Genomic DNA, 12392 nt, shown 5'->3' with positions numbered 1-12392 from the left:
GTGATGTAATGCATCAGTTTCACTCAACGACAGAAAACACAAGCTGCAAATTGTGCAAGCACGGATAAAAGTATAGCTTACTTGACAGGCGAGTCAATGCTAGAATGACAGCGCTGACTGGCACACGAGGACAAAGACTGTCATTTTCCTCCAACTCCACCATTTTACATTGAGAGATGTGATTGCCAAATTATTTCGACAATACGGGTAACTGAATTATTTGAAGAGTTTGCTAAAGATGATTATTTATCTGACTCTTGCCATGGAGTTGTTAGAACATAACTTGAATCACTCGACTATCACCAACGTTTATCAAAAGTATTATATTAGCACTCCCAACTTTCTTCTGTTAAGAAAAATATGTAGCTATCACACTGAGCCTCAAGCGTTTTCGATGCTTTGCTATTCAATAACACTACAAGCAGATTTCATTTAGTTGTTAGAAGTTCTTATTCTGTCGTTGAAAAATAGTTTCCTAGGTAGCATTTGATATGATCCTGTTACGGGCTGCTAATTTAATAAATAACTAATTAACTCAACTGAACTCAACTGAACTGAGCTTAGCAACGCAACAACGAAGAATCGCTCGCCTCACCTGCTGGGCGAATTAAACATTACATGAATTATAATACGGTCAGGATAAGTGCCTAACAGTCGGAGTTACCAAGAATAAACCTAGGAGGATTTGATTTTAAATACCTGAAATGACGTTACATAATACTACGGTGTTTCTGAATATACACATATATTAAAGCACAGATAAATACACATTACATCTTGCCCTCTTTCACTCGATCTCACATTCATTCTCTCATTCTATGGCATATTGCGACAATATGACAAATACAAAGGTTAGATTAATTACTACCTTGACCATACTCTTGCTATGTCTTGGCTACATTGCCTATTACAATTTATCTTTTAGGATTTTAAGTATAAAGTGAATAATTGTTCCTTGTGCGAACCCCTTCTATCTTTTCTGAAGGTATAAATATATTCAATGAATTATTGTTTGCTGTTAACATAAACTCTCATCTTTAACATTTGATTACTCCGCCGGAAAACAGATGTCTAGGGTTGCCATAGCACTGATTTAAGTTATGCAATGATCTGATTCACGCAGATTCGCGGTAGATAGTCGTCATCCTTCTCACACACGCACATGGTTGGATCTTACCTTAGCTGCATTCCCTCTGACCTGGGTTGGGCGGAAGTGGTCCTACAGTTCTGGAAGACATCTGCACTCCAGTGTTGCACTTCGCGGTTATCCTGGTTGGCGAAAGTGGATCGGTCGGCGGCTCCATCTGGCCTCATCGGATCCTGGCTTCACTCGTTCACTGTCGACTCCATACGACAACTTGCGCAATAATAGGTCAGTTCTTCGCGGTCACTCGTAAGTACAGATTCGTGACTTGGGCGGTGAGACGAACATACGCGATGAGCCATTCGCGGTTTCACATGGATATCAAATGTTATTAACTTTCACTACTTTGGACGTTGTTTCGGACGATTGACACGGGTGGACGTGTCTGGCGTTATTCTCACATAACCACACGTATGTGCACGGATGCGTTGACGGCGAGGGGGAGAAGGACCCCCTGATTCTACTTTGCTCTACTCCATGGCTCTGAAACACTCACTCGAGGAAAAACAAATCCAGACTTCGAGTCTGCTTGCAACTCGCAGCTCGGTCGCGCGTAGCTCACACTCCGGTGGTGATTGTAGGCAAAACTGTGGCAAACTGTCTCAAATCATCCCTTTTATTCCAGATTTGAACGTAGTGACGCTGTACCCTCTATGATCAGGTGCTTGTTTATTGTTTCTGGTGCTTTGACCGTTGTCCTCCTATCCTGGCCAATGCTCACTCAGGTCCTTAACCCCTGGCAGCAGCCCCTCGCGCAGAGATTAGGCTAACTCTTCCTCTTTTGTATTCAGTCACGAAAAGCAGGAACAACTCGGTAGGGTAGCGCCTCCCTTTCAATTCGGCGATGAATCTTTAATAAATCATAACTCCCGTATTTCTGTTCTGATTAGGCTCAAATCTTGGAATCAGTACTTTCATGATGTGGTCTTCCGCTGGTGAAAATCTCATCCAATTCGGTCCATTGGTTTAGAAGTTGCATTTTTCTTGCTCTTCCCATAAGAATGCATGTAAATCCGAATTCGGGCGAAAAACGGTGGTTGAGCACGCTAGTGCTGGCTAAGACAGTTCACTAGACACCTGTATTCGCGACGGATATTAATATTACCAATTGCAATTAATTCCTACTAACGGGCAATTAGATTAATTACTTGTCACTCAATATTTGACCGTTATAACATTCCCCTCCTTTTAATTATGAATTTTTTTCAGAACGAACTTGCGAGTGACAGGAAAAAATTCATACCACATATTAATGATATTTGTTAGTGATCGCACACATAGGCGTCTGAATAGGGACTCGAACCCTGGACTGTATAACTTTTAACTCAACATTAGAATGAAGTTATACTTTCTGCAATCGTACTATAATTATGAAAATATAAACGAATATGATAACGTATACAAGAATACAATATAAAGTACATCTTAACATCAAAATCTCAACGTATATTACCACATATATACTAACTTTGGGTACACCCTGTAGTTTTATACATAATAATGTGAATACTGAATAATAAGCTAAATAAGATATAAGTAAATATTTGGTTTGCAACTTGCTCCCTCTCACACATATGTTTGCATACTTCTTGCATTAATTATAAGAAAGGTCTACATTTTTTGCCTTTTAATATAAAAAAAATAATCTCTAATTTTCCTATTGTTTACTTTACAATCGGGGTGGCTCTAGTGCGGTATTTTCTTCAGTGTCTCCTTTGACATGAGCCGGACTGACAAAGGAGTCTTCTAGTCTCCCGTCGTGCCTTGAATATCGGTTATCTGCTCCAGAGATCGCTGTTCTTGCCTCAGTCTACTTCGTCTGGGTTGGTAATCTGGGGAGAGTGAGTCCAAGTTACGGCTAGTAGACGGTCTATTCCAAACGAGTAAATTAACACCAGTCTGTGGGGACACGACTGTTCTAACCGCATTCACAGCACGATTCCTCTCAACTTGACTCGGATTGTTTTGACCCCTGCAGTGTTGCCATCTCGTGTTTTCTCCATCTCTATCGTCTCTGAAGTGTTGTTGTTGTGGGCGGTGATTGCTGTACTGGCCTCGCTGGGGATAAGGGGCGGTTAGCATTTCTTTCACTCCGTAGTCCTGCAATGTGCTTTTCCACTCGTTGCTCAAAAACTGTGGTCCTCGGTCATAGAGCTTCCGTTTCTCAGGGTTGGAAAGAACTTCATATGCCTGTTCAAACTCTTCAAATATATCGAATGGTGGATTCCGCTGCTCGAGCCAGATCCTTGCATTCCCTTTGGGTAATTTTCGCATTAGCCTCAAGCAGTCTGGGCTATCGACATCGTACAACAAACAATCTTTCTGGAAGCCCCCTATGAACATTGACGGTAAAGCCTCGTCGTGATCGGGGTTGTACGTTTGGAAATTATCCATGCCGACTTTTGAGAAGATTCCGCGAGTATTCAACTCCGGGTTGGACACACTGCGTGTCTCCTGCTGGGCGAAAGCGTTCAAGCTCGGCGAGCTCCCGCTCCGGCCGATGACGTCACGCGCTGCTTGGCGATCCAAGGAAGTTGGTGCTGATTGACAGGTCAGCTGGTCGGTCACGTCTGCTGCGACGAGCAAAGGGGTTGGGTTCGCATCCCTGGACGTTGCCTCCAATCGGCGAATCTCTTCGTCCTCATTTCTTCTCCGTTGCGTGATTTGGAAATCCTTCAATTCACGTGTCTCCGCTTCCAGTCGTTCTAATCGGCTGGTTATGCCCGTCTGATTCTCGGTCGTTCTTGCGTCCAGCGTTCCAATAGTTTCTTGAACCTGACGTAACTCTACACGCAGATCTTTCTCCATTGTGACTACATTGTTGCTAGTCTCCTGATGCCTCTTTTCGCATTCTTTCTCCGACTGAAGTACTTTCTCCTTCATTCGGTCATTTTCGGATAGCAGTACTTGGAAACGGCGGTCCCATCTTTCTTCCCACTCTTTTCTTCTTCTTTCTTCCATTTCTTCCTTCTGTTTTCGGCGTTCTTCCTTCCTTTCTTCCTGCTCTCTCCTTTCGGCAGCCTCTATCTTCCGCCTTTCTTCTTCTTCTCTCTTCCTCTTCTGATCTCTTTCTTCATCTCTGGCTTGGATATAGCTGATTAGCTGAGAGAACATGGCCTGCACGTCCATCTTCTCTGGAACTGGCAACCCTGTTACCGACTGATCTTTCCCTAGATCCTTATCGATGTTGCTGGTTGGCGAAGCGCCTGCGTCTGTGGAATGCTCAACCTCTGGGCGGTCCATCGTATTGTCGGCTAATCGCTGGCGGCGTCGAGTGCTCCTTTGCATGCCTCTCTCCCTTCGTCTTCTTCTTCTTCTCGTGGCTTGCTATCGCCGAAGGAAAAAGATATCAAAATTCTTTTCCTGGTTTCTGGTTTCAGATCCCGGGGATCGCACCCCTCACCTGCTTCCGTGTCATAACGCGTGTCCTTTTGTCCTTTATCGTCCGAAGTTAATAACGCCCATTGTTAATAAAATAATAAAATGCTCTAATAATTCTGCTAGAGATAAATGCTATAGTCGCGACAAATTATTTTCACTATTACACCATAAAAACACACACAAAATGGTTCTAGCTACACATCGATTGCATATTCAGTTAATTAAAATCACCGTACAAATTACACATTAATATTTTAAATGAACACGTCTTTATAGATTCTTATCAGGATTTTCAGTTACAGGTTGCAATTATTTAACTTTGAACAAAAAAAATCTTAGTTCCCCCTTAGCGTTAAATTCTTTTACCCTGTCGTAGACATTCGTAGGCTGAAAACTCTCTGTAACAACAAGTATTAAATCCCCTTGGGTAATAGACATAACTGATTGTTAACCATTACAATCAAACTTCATAAAAATTCACCTTGAGTAGATAAGCAACTAATTAGAATACTCGTGACCTCCAGGTTCCTTACTAGCCTGCCTGTAACATCGTTCAACGAGCCTAATTCCTATTTGCCTACTCTTCTATTTGCCTATTCGTCGATTATTCGGGCCTACTTTTTACACCCCTACTTGTCTATTCACATACTCGTCGATTATTCGGCGTACTATTTTACTTGCCTACTTATTTTATTTGCCTACTCGTCGCTTGTTTGGGCAACCTTTTATATGCCTACATATTTATTTGCCTACTCGTCGAATGTTCGGGCAACTTTTATATGCCTACATATTTATTTGCCTACTCGTCGCTTGTTCGGGCGCCATATTTTGTTACGGGCTGCTAATTTAATAAATAACTAATTAACTCAACTGAACTCAACTGAACTGAGCTTAGCAACGCAACAACGAAGAATCGCTCGCCTCACCTGCTGGGCGAATTAAACATTACATGAATTATAATACGGTCAGGATAAGTGCCTAACAGTCGGAGTTACCAAGAATAAACCTAGGAGGATTTGATTTTAAATACCTGAAATGACGTTACATAATACTACGGTGTTTCTGAATATACACATATATTAAAGCACAGATAAATACACATTACATCTTGCCCTCTTTCACTCGATCTCACATTCATTCTCTCATTCTATGGCATATTGCGACAATATGACAAATACAAAGGTTAGATTAATTACTACCTTGACCATACTCTTGCTATGTCTTGGCTACATTGCCTATTACAATTTATCTTTTAGGATTTTAAGTATAAAGTGAATAATTGTTCCTTGTGCGAACCCCTTCTATCTTTTCTGAAGGTATAAATATATTCAATGAATTATTGTTTGCTGTTAACATAAACTCTCATCTTTAACATTTGATTACTCCGCCGGAAAACAGATGTCTAGGGTTGCCATAGCACTGATTTAAGTTATGCAATGATCTGATTCACGCAGATTCGCGGTAGATAGTCGTCATCCTTCTCACACACGCACATGGTTGGATCTTACCTTAGCTGCATTCCCTCTGACCTGGGTTGGGCGGAAGTGGTCCTACAGTTCTGGAAGACATCTGCACTCCAGTGTTGCACTTCGCGGTTATCCTGGTTGGCGAAAGTGGATCGGTCGGCGGCTCCATCTGGCCTCATCGGATCCTGGCTTCACTCGTTCACTGTCGACTCCATACGACAACTTGCGCAATAATAGGTCAGTTCTTCGCGGTCACTCGTAAGTACAGATTCGTGACTTGGGCGGTGAGACGAACATACGCGATGAGCCATTCGCGGTTTCACATGGATATCAAATGTTATTAACTTTCACTACTTTGGACGTTGTTTCGGACGATTGACACGGGTGGACGTGTCTGGCGTTATTCTCACATAACCACACGTATGTGCACGGATGCGTTGACGGCGAGGGGGAGAAGGACCCCCTGATTCTACTTTGCTCTACTCCATGGCTCTGAAACACTCACTCGAGGAAAAACAAATCCAGACTTCGAGTCTGCTTGCAACTCGCAGCTCGGTCGCGCGTAGCTCACACTCCGGTGGTGATTGTAGGCAAAACTGTGGCAAACTGTCTCAAATCATCCCTTTTATTCCAGATTTGAACGTAGTGACGCTGTACCCTCTATGATCAGGTGCTTGTTTATTGTTTCTGGTGCTTTGACCGTTGTCCTCCTATCCTGGCCAATGCTCACTCAGGTCCTTAACCCCTGGCAGCAGCCCCTCGCGCAGAGATTAGGCTAACTCTTCCTCTTTTGTATTCAGTCACGAAAAGCAGGAACAACTCGGTAGGGTAGCGCCTCCCTTTCAATTCGGCGATGAATCTTTAATAAATCATAACTCCCGTATTTCTGTTCTGATTAGGCTCAAATCTTGGAATCAGTACTTTCATGATGTGGTCTTCCGCTGGTGAAAATCTCATCCAATTCGGTCCATTGGTTTAGAAGTTGCATTTTTCTTGCTCTTCCCATAAGAATGCATGTAAATCCGAATTCGGGCGAAAAACGGTGGTTGAGCACGCTAGTGCTGGCTAAGACAGTTCACTAGACACCTGTATTCGCGCGGATATTAATATTACCAATTGCAATTAATTCCTACTAACGGGCAATTAGATTAATTACTTGTCACTCAATATTTGACCGTTATAATCCTATTTTAACTGCTGGTGGTCATGATACTATTAAGTATCAACCCAAGACTGATAAGCCTAACACTAAAGATTCTCTTCATCAGTGTTGACATAAGATATTCTGTGCACTTCTTGCAGTTAGGTTAAATTAAATGGTATCTTTAGTAGGTTTCGGCAGAGAATAATGAAGCAGTAGTATTGTGCCTGTAATAAAATTGAGTTGAGATAAGCAATTTGTCGTAACCTTAGTATAATTCCGCTTTTTCAAGGTGCTACATAACTCAGGCTTGCATAATTTAACCATCACCTTCCTTCTGGACCTTGCACACTTGCACTTGATATTTGATATGCACAATTAAATATTACATTTAGAGCATGATGAATTTTAGTCAGAACTTTCACCCTCTCTTTCCCTTTGATTTTCTAAGACGTAGGAAGAGATAGGCGACCTTGCAGTCATTGTCCTACATCACCGATTAGGAACATGTTCTTTTTCTTTTGTACGTAGTCGGTACTTCACTTGTTATGCACGTTAGACCTGTTAATGGCGAACCAAATTCTTAACTGGAGCATAAGGCATGGAACCAGTGACTGCCCTTTGAGAGCCGCAATTTTCAAATTTCGTGCTCAGAGTAAAAGGAAAGGCAGATCGTTTTTGGTAAGTGGTCTGGTGGGCTAGTGGAGTGGAAGAAGGTAATTTAGCATCGTTTGAAGAAAGTTTCTTTGGGTGTTTCTTGACTCAGATGTGGCGATAGGGTGGAATAGCAAATTGGGCACGCGTTCCGATAGGTCAATGAAACCTGGTAATAATCAATATGTGAGGGAGTTTGACTGAGGGAAATATTTCTGAGAATATCTCTTGTGTGTGTCACAAGGTAGTTTGATACAGTGTGTTATGTCATGAGCAACCCCGGATATTTTTCATTCTTGCAGATAACAATCCCCACTAGTATGGATTAGTACTGTTAATTTGATTCTATATTAACACTCCAGTTGACCTCCGTGGAGCAGTGGTTATCACAACACGCTTCGACGTCCGGGGTTCGAATCATGTCTGGAGCATAGTTGTTCTTTGTAAGTGTTTTTTTCATCAATTCATCACATCAACGCTCATACTCATCGTTGCGATTAACCAAGGGAGTAGAAAAGCTACGCTAAATAACAAAAAATCAATACATTGACACTCCAAGATAACGTCACCTTATACTTTTAAATTACTGTTAACATAAAAAACAGAAATGATATGCTCAAGCATATTACTAGTTCAGTATCTTTACAAATTTAAAGTTCATTAGATATTTTTAATTTATTATTATAATGATTTATCAAAATTCCATTCTGTTTCTAAATTAATACGAGAACCACACAGCAAAAAGCATAATAGATATTTGCAATTTTCTGTTTATGTACAATTTGTCTCGCGATTTCAATTATACTTTCTCAAGAGAGAGACAGAGAAATAGAAAGAAAAAGATAAACAAGTTCATTGTCACCATTAAGAGAGGAACACAGTCATGTAGTTCATGTATAAAGCGACAGAAACAAAACCACCCAATTATAATAGTTTAGCCAAGAATAAAACATGCCTTAGTATGATTAATTTAAAGAACGAATTATTTCGTACGAAATGTGATTTAACGTTACACAGCTACTATTTAAGTTGTTGTTTTGGTATCTTTTTTTTGTTATTTAGCGTCGCTTTTTTACAACTTTCGGCTAACCGAAAAGGTGAGGATGAGCGATATAGGAAATTGATGAACGGACGCCCACAACAGACACCCAGGTCCAGGCTGGGACTCGAAGCCCGGAACACCGATGACGAGTCTGATAGTCGATCACTTTACGCGCTCGCCCACCAAGATGGTTACCTAGTATTTAAGACAATTATACACATATTATGTTCATAAAATTTATAAGGAATATAATATAAGATGGTTTCTGAACAGAGGCCAAAGTTGCGTCTTTATCCTACATGGCTACACTTCAAATTAATCTTATCACTACCAGAATATTACATTTCCTTCATATAAGTAACTCTTTATGTGGCTCTCGTATGGTTTATTTAAAATTAATTGTACTGAGTTCTTCTCTTGCAATTGAGACTTAATTCAGGACAATACGCTCCCTCAAGAATATTATAAGGGGTTCACCTACTGCATTTTCAATACCATATGGATAGAATGAAACACATGTATTATGTTGCTGTAGATTCGGCAAATTAAATTTTTGGAAGCAATAATATTTTTACCCTCCCCGCCCCCCAGACTTTCCATTCATATTGCATATAGTAATGCTATGTGCATTAATTAATTAATTAAGTGCATTAGTACTGGAGACGGTCGTTGTGAGATCGAGGAACTAAAAATTTCCGTAAAAGTTACAATTTTGTTTATAATTTATAATATTTTACTTTAGAATATTCTTTATTCTGATAGCCATTGAAGTATTCTTCCTTTGCGTAAGATATACCAACTTGTCAGTTCATCTAAAACAACTTCCTTTATACATGTGTCATGCGAACGTGTATCCTAGAATGTAGTTCTTGAGCAACGTGTTCACACTATCAATGGGCGACTTTTTCTCCCTTGCTGCTCAGGAAATCAAAATCTCCGTCACGAAGAGGTGATGTAATCAACAATGACAGCGATAGTGCATTAGCTAAAGGAAATGTGGCTACAAATTCATTTTCTACACGTTCACGTTGAATGAAGTTCGATTAGAAGTCAGCAAAGCAGATAACATCATTGTACATTCAAGTTCACTTTTTGCATGTCTGTGAATATATGGCTGACTAAAATGTGGAAATTGAAGCTGATGTCAGATATAGTGCTGTATTAATGGTTCGAGACTGGAATGCACATGCTATAAGGAAATCTGATTTAATCCCTCGACATACGAAGCAAAACAACACTCACGCAATACCAATGGGGTACATTTTGGACCCCAATGATTTGTTTCTTTATTTCGCGTTTAAAAATGAGGGTTTTTCAAATAACGTACAGAGAGTATTTTTATAATGTGTTTCCCAAGTTACAAGTATAAATAATATGTAATAATACAGTACTTGGAGATAAATATACCTTACTGTAATAGAACAACAAATATCATAAAGATATTCACAAAATATCAGTAAATAAAAAATCTTATTATCATATCTGCAACGCAGAGCCACCTGTCGTGCTGCAAGAAAACACGTCATCAAAGAATAAATGAAAATGTAGTTGACAAACAACTTTTCTAATGCCCAAAACATTGCATTTACTTTCATTATTGGAATACCAATGGGGCACATTTTGGACCCCAGAAACAAACAAACAAAAAAAATGCATTTTTTCATAGCAAATTTTTCGAGAAAGGTCACCTTTTACTGCTTGCCATTTACATTAGACTAAAAAATTCAGCTACAAAAAAATCCCAGTTTCAGAACTAAAAACCAGATAAAATACAGCTACAAATATATACGTGGGGCACAAAATGTACCCCTTTGGTATTCCAAGGTAAGAGTTTAAGGAGAAGATTTTTGGATTGAAGCTACAAATTTTTTGTTCTGGGTTTCAGTTCACTGAAGACTGATTGAAACATATACTCAACAGTGAATAACATTTTCTATGGCCTTGTATATAGTATAAATGTTTATACTATGTTTATTCTCTTTTATATTTATAACATGTTGAACAAAATTAAGATTAAAAAGGCAAAGCTTCCACCTGGGCATTGCGCCTAACGACGAAGGCATATGAGAGGTGTGGAAATGGGTCATACACATTCTCGATCTCGGACATAGTGGGAGCGATGTGATCGGCACCAAGCACCGGCCGCTTTTACCTCCAGGTACCCATTGTTTAGAGGCTAGGCATGTCCCAGAGCAGCTTAATTCTGGGACATTATCGGTAAAATTCCACCTGAGATCAACAACCAGAGAATCAAACCCACATGGAATGATGGAAGACAAACTCTCTACCTACTGAACCACTGCAGCTCGTACGGAGAGCTACAATAAAAAATAACTCTTGCAGAACAATAATCAAGAAAAATTAGGAAGGAAAAGTTTTCATAACTAGACTTATTCAGTATCTTAATCATAAAATTTTCTGAATATCAGTAGGCGTGCCTGAAGCAACCCATCAAAAAACAAATGAAATGGTTTTGCCATGTAACCAGAAGGAAGGAGGAAAGAAAACCCATGTAGTTTTTGAAAGCAAGACCAAAAGGAAGAAGGCCCAGGGACAGACCAAGGAAGTCTTACGAGCACATGGAAGAAGAAAGAGGAAGAAACGAGGGAAGACATTCTAAGAAATAGAGAAGATGACCAAGAAGAGAGAAGAATGGAAACAGTGTGTCGAGGCATTTCAAACGCTGTAAAGACATAAGGGGTAGAGAAAGAAGTTCCTGAGATAGTGGTACGGATTTGGAGGACCTTCGTAGGCAAATTTTCCTTTAAATAAAACACAATATGCATGAAAAGACTGTAAAATATACTACTGACTACTAACATAGAAACCACAACCCCTCCCCTATCCTGACGATATTCCTAAGCACGACACTGTCAACAATAATAACAGTGGTAACGATTATAAGATCAACAATCAACATGTACCTAAAGCAGTAGCGGCTTCTACCTATTCGCACATTCGCACGTGCACACCCAAATAAATCTGCAATGCAATAATTTTGTATTACACTTATTCACTGAACACTATTTCCTTCAAAACATCAAACGTTCCCACACCCATCGCCCCGTCGCGTCGGCTTCAATTTTTCGATTTACCAGCACCTGCAGCTGAGATACCTTCGCTCTGAACAGAAGTCGCCGTGTGCTCGTCTGCCGCTGTTTACAGCACGCAAGGAGTGAAAAGAGATTGGCGCCAGTAGCTTGCAGTATCATAGGCTTTACGCACACTGCAATGTCTGTATTCACGATACAGCAGTGTTGCAATCCCATTCCGTTCGAGATCATCGTAAATCAAGGGATTTTCTTTGGAAAAGGAACATTTCTATGGTATCTTCGCCCACCCTGTTCCGAGCATGACAGGGGCAAGGAAGAAGACAAGATAGGGGAGGACCACTGAAAGCGAAACGCGCGCTTTAAACAATGTCTTGCGTTGCCTTTGCTTCACCAAAAACTGTTCTTGTGGCGTTGTAGTCGAATTATCCACCAGGGGAGGGGGGAAGGGAGGGAGACGTGGATCAGTCAGCTGTTTCCATTGTGTGGCAAGATTGTTACACTATCAAAATCT

Source organism: Lepisma saccharinum, chromosome 25, assembly GCF_977018435.1.
Source record: "Lepisma saccharinum chromosome 25, izLepSacc3.1, whole genome shotgun sequence".
NCBI classification, from domain to species: domain Eukaryota; kingdom Metazoa; phylum Arthropoda; class Insecta; order Zygentoma; family Lepismatidae; genus Lepisma; species Lepisma saccharinum.
The sequence above is the reverse complement of the archived record's forward strand: the minus strand, read 5'-3'. Positions refer to the sequence as shown.